The following is a 5,906-nucleotide window of genomic DNA, read 5'->3' on the forward strand; positions in this document are numbered from 1 at the left end:
GCAAAGTGGATTTGGTGCATGTAAAACAAGCGGAATAGCAGAGGGACACACGCCCGTCTGCGTGAACATCAAATATTCGACGATGGAAAATAAAACACGTCAAAAATAATGCTGATGCCATAAAAAGGAAATTTATTGACGGAATCAAGGGTATTGGCGGGCAACAGAAAAGAAGGAAGGAAAGAAAGACGGAAGCAAGCCATAAAGGATGCATGGGTACAGGCTACAGTTACGCGAAATTTACGAGTCGGGCGCCGTAGGAGTAGCGTGTCACCTGTATTGAGAGCCATGACGTGGAACAAGTAGTTAAGAGGTTCTCGAATGACGAATGGCGCAGCGGAAATTACCGAACATCTACATGGGAGCACTAATCTATAAGGGATATTAATATATTGATTGTGAATTGTGTCAAATTGTATTGTTGTTGTTATTAATATTATCATTTATTTCTTAGCGCGCTGTATTCGCCACTAAACTTCGCCGATAAATAATGGTTTATCGTGTTTGTTGTAGTCGCTTTGCTAAGCTTGCAGAAGGCATAGCAGTTTGGACGGCAGCGACTGTGGACTTTCGTTCACTTGGCGTTCGCTGGTGGCTATTAACCCTAATGAATTTTCTTAATGGCTCATTAGGTCAGTGGGAAAGTCATTGTCAACCGTTTTACCGTTCAGCTGCGTGGTCAATGTTCATTATGGAAATTTTATAGCCACAGCGTTTAATTCATAGAAAACAGCGCCAGCACCATCCGTCCGTCCTGCCCCAACACACACCGGACGCACCCAATTCGGGGTTTTTTGGTTTGGAGAACGCATTAAAGTGTTTGTTCCGCCCCCAACCAACACCTGACTGACCCACTAATAATACGACTCCCAAACTAAATAAACAAAAAATGAAAACGGAAATGAAAAACCTTCGTTGTTTTCCTTGTTTACAAGACAAAACATTTGTTTGTGGTTTTCATTGGCGATATTCATTGCTGCTCTTTCTTCGCTATTGTTGTTGTTATTTTATTTTGTTATTGTCATTGCTATGCGCTGCTGTTGTTTTGTTTCTGTTTGTTGCCGTAATCCACTCTCTACACCGATTCATTTCACCCGAAATTCCTCGCATTCCAAACCAACCTAACACAATTGAAATTTTTGTAGTTCCCACTTTGAACGGGTTCAACACTATGTTGTACAGTATTGTACTAGTATTTGTTGTTGTTTCATTAGTACAACTAACATTGAAGCTTACATATGCATTTAGTTGGGAACTGGGAACTAGTTATACAGGACGAACAATTAAAGTTGCAAGTGGTTAAAAAATATGAATGCGTCCCCGTGGGTGTGGCGAAGTGCTGAGATTTCATGCGTTTAGTGTGAAAATATTCCAGCATAAGCGGAAAATAATTTATCGCACTGAATTAAAGATTGGATATGAATATCGTATGTATGTGGACTATATTTTTTAGTATTTTGTTTTTGTCCAGGTGCTTCCTTGTTTCTGAAATACGTACTTTAGTTTTAAGGTATTAACTGGAAGTTTTAGCAGTTGTTTGCCACCTCTGAATGGCCTTGCCACTTATGAGAAGTGTTTTCTTAAAAGAGCTACAGTAAATCCAAAACACTCAAACATGAGTAATGTTATGACGTTGGGCCGAAAAAGACCTTTAATAGCTCCAGAGAAAATAGTCTAAAAATGTTATATCACAACATAATTCATGGTGATCCTGAAGTAACTCGATGTTTATCATATTGAAACCCCACGACTGTCATAGTTCTATGTAAAAGAAACGGACCCGAATTCTTATCCAACTAAGGACTGTTAAACCGGCAGCATTACTCAGATATATGTGGGGAATATTTTATACCGCTACAACAGCAGTAACATCATATTGAAGCGATCTTTGTGAAAGTTAATTGTCAAGAGACATTAAATGAAAGAAGGAATGGCAGTATGACACCAATCACGGCAGATTATAGTTCATAACGCGAGAGTCAACCTCGAAAATCCGCAAAAAAAATATTATTTGATGACTTTGTGCTTAAAATCGATATTATTGTTTTCACAGCACATTCGAAGAGTGATCAAGACTGGAATTCACAATCTAGACTTGAAATTATTAAATACTTTCTTTAGCGTCATATTTAAACTGAATGTTTCCTAAAAACATATAAATAAATATATATTGAACTGTTTGTTTTTGCATGTCCGACTGAATGTAGTTACCAGAAACTAGCACTCAATTTCTACAACAATCACAGCAGTCACGTCGCGCTTCGTCATCAAACTGCAAAGAGACTGCTGCTGACACTAATTGTAAATGCATACACCTCTGCCGCGACAAAAAGAATAAACAACGGTAACAATACAAAGGACAGATATGAAAAAATATAGAATTGAGTGCAGGACACAATAGGCATTGCGATGCAACAACAAAAACGAGTGACAGAGCAACAAAACGTTGTTCTACATAATAATAAGAGCATGTCGCACCCTAGTTGCATTTATACCACCTCGACACGTCATTTGCAAGCAAATCGGCACGCGATGTCAGCGTTGTAGCCGATGAGCGTGTCCCATTACGTTATGGGCGCCTACAAGTTGCAATAACTTGTGTTTGTGTGCAGTACATACATTTGTACAGTGGTGGGCATCCAAATACTGTGGGTTTCTAAAGGGTTTAGTGATTTTGAAACCGATATTGTAAGATGGAACTAAGATATTTGGATCTGAACAAAACGGGGACATATTTTCCTCTCTTCTTCGTTTTACAGAAGTGTTCAAAAACTTATGTACTCATTAGATGGTTTACGATATTATATTCGAGGATTAATTGGATTAATATCTAGCATACTGTAACAACAAACTATTGAATGAACGTTCCATTCTAAAGTCAATTTCCTTCAATTGAGTACTCTGGTTAATTAAATTCCCTTCTATTGCCTATCTATGAAGACTATTACCAATAATGTTTTACTAGTGAAATTTTTTATTTAATCACCAACTTTTTCAACAAAAAGTGTCTTGGAACTTTAATCTTTCGTTGTCCAATCTTTCCATGCCTCATGTCGCTGCACAAGCTTGTAGATTCATAGCTCTCATCGGGACTGGTTTTAACTGAATAATTTCTGAACCACCCTTTTCATAAAAAATGATCAGAAATCGAAGGACTCATCTATATTAGCTCTCTGGCGCCCGCATAACCCTGACATCTATTCTTGCAAAGAGGGAGTTCTATTTACTTGTCCAACACTGTCCAGTTCTATGCATATGCATGACCAGTTTGAATATTTGTCCGTCCACTTGTGCATTCGCAGTATTGTGTTTGCTTAAGCATTGTAGTTGCAGCACACAGGTCACGCCTCCACAATTTCACATCACGACAACGGCGACAGCGTCGCAGACGTCAACGACGGTCGAGTCAATTTAGTTAGTTACACAGTGTAACTTTAAATAGCAAGTGCTTTGATTTCGAAATGGTGATGACCGCCTACCGCGACAACAACTAAAACTACAACTGCAACAACGACAACAATAGGCAAAGAGCTTTCAACACCTCTGTGCCCGCCAGTTATTCGGTTTGTTGGCCAATACAACGCCGCCTCAAATCGCCTGTGGTTGTTTGAACGCCGGTTGGAATGGTGGCGAGCACGTCTCAACGCCGCAGGACAACAATGTTTGCAGTGTTGACTTTCGCGTACAATATGTAGTTTGTTACTGTTGTTGTTCTTGTTGTTTTAGTTGTCGCTGATGTAGTCATTAACAGAGTCGCTGCACAAACGGAGCAGTAATAATTGCTTAATTTGATTACGTGTTCTCATACAAAAAGCAGCACAGGAAATTGCCGCATACACTCGTCCACAATGCGAGTGTGTGTGAGTGAGTGAGTGTGAACGAGTGTGCGCCTAACAATTTCATGTACGCCAACTAACTAAATATATAGTAAAGCGTATTGAGCAGAGTGAATTGCATGTGGCCCCATTTATTAGTTGCACTCGCGCTTGAGCATTGTGAGCGTTGCTTCAATAACTTAATTTATATTTTGTGTTTTAACATTTTCGCACATGTCGCGCATATGAAATATCGTACGTCGCAGGACGCGCTTCGCACGAACGTAACCAACCGACGCGCAACAATCGAAAAAGCCACAAAACAGTATACAAAAATAATGATATGACACATACCTTGTACTTAAGTACACGTAGGAGTTGCGCGTCAATCGAGCGCATGCGAGGGCCGCAAAGCGTTTAAAAGCAAGCAAACAGGCAGGCAAGCGCTAAAATTGGTGGCGCGATAGAGCGTATAAAATGTCTTAATGTAAGTGCAAAAATCACCACAGCGCCCGCGAGCGTCTTTTTCGCGCTCAAACGCTGTATCGCAGTTGTTGTTGTCAATGTTGGCGCGTTGAAGTGTTTCATGTGAAGTGTCACATGCCGCGCACTCCTTGCGCTGCTTACCATGCGCTCAATAGCGGCCTGTCAGTCAAACTGCCCACCAAAAGCTTTTGGCTTTCGGTTTTAATGGACAGCATAGCTAACGAAATTACAAATTGTTGCAACTCCCGCTTTAAATGCAACTGTGCGCGCTTGAAAATCATGTACTGTTGACTGGCCGTGCGGGGCACAAGCTTCCAAAGTGCTACGAACTTACACGATTGGCGCCAGACAAAGTGCCGGCGACAACGACAATGACATGGGCAACCATGGCAAAAACGTTCAGGCAGGAGTCAGAGTTGTAAAGCAGCGCTTAAAAACAAGAGAAAGGGTAATAAGCAGCGCAGCAGGGAGAAAGGCCGTTTACTACTGCGCACACACTGGCGCTTTCGAAGGGAGCAGCATGTGTGTGTGCACGCTGATGTTCGCTCCATGTACAACAACAAGCTGGGACAGTCACTGATGGCTGTGCGATAGTTATGGCTGGCTGTGCCGACGGCAGCGATGGTGTCGGCGATGGCAAGGCGGCTGCCTGGTGATGCTTTCGCAGGCTTACATGTCACTTGGTCATAAAAAGTTTATGTCTGACATGAAGCAAAAACAATTTGCATATTTTTTTCCCGAGTATAACAACTTAATTTGGTTGTACGAAATTCGTGAGTGAGCTCATATGAGTAACCGACGGACTGAGCGCGCCTTTGAGCGAGCGAGTAAGTGAGTTAGTGCGACGGCGAGTGACAGCGCAAGTTTCGGGCACGTTTGCGTGCCGCCTTTAATGGATGGCTTTGTATGTGCGTCGGAAGGGTTGAAATGCACTGCATGGCTGCATACGTTCGTAGTTAGCCTGTTTGCTGGCGCTTAATTTTGTACATTTGTTTGCAGGTTTTTGTTTTTATTATTTGTTATTTGCATTTTTTTGTGCCCCAATGCACATTAAGCAAAGTGGAAAGGCGGTGAAAGTGTTGACGTTGAAGACTACAATTTTTATTCGCAGCGCCATTAGATCGCCCCAAACTTATGCCGACAACCATACATACACATTGAGTCCCTTTTGCATAACTCATTCGTTTCTCGACAAATAGTAGATGTGGTGGCGCCTTTTTATAGCATTTCCACATCGGTGTACTCCTTCGGCAGTCTGCTGAGGTCCCCATTCCCCTGGTGTCTATTTATATTTTGCCCCTTTTATTGTTCTTTTTTGTCGTTTCCAACTACTTTGAAAGCGTTATGACATTAGCTAGAAGTGAGTCGTTTTATTTATTGCAACAACACATCCAATCTCAGCTAAGTACTTACAGAGATGAGTTCTACAGATTTTATGCTTGAACTGAATGACAACGAGTTATTACTAGGAATTGCTCTAATTGGCTTAGAGTGTTGCTGCAAAGCTTGTAACAATGTTATGTAAATATAAGGGCAAATTAAGCAGTGTCTTAAGTATGAAAAGGATATATGAGACAAAAATATTAAAAAATATTTGATTTTGAT

This window comes from Zeugodacus cucurbitae, chromosome 6 (assembly GCF_028554725.1).
Source record: "Zeugodacus cucurbitae isolate PBARC_wt_2022May chromosome 6, idZeuCucr1.2, whole genome shotgun sequence".
NCBI classification, from domain to species: Eukaryota; Metazoa; Arthropoda; class Insecta; order Diptera; family Tephritidae; genus Zeugodacus; species Zeugodacus cucurbitae.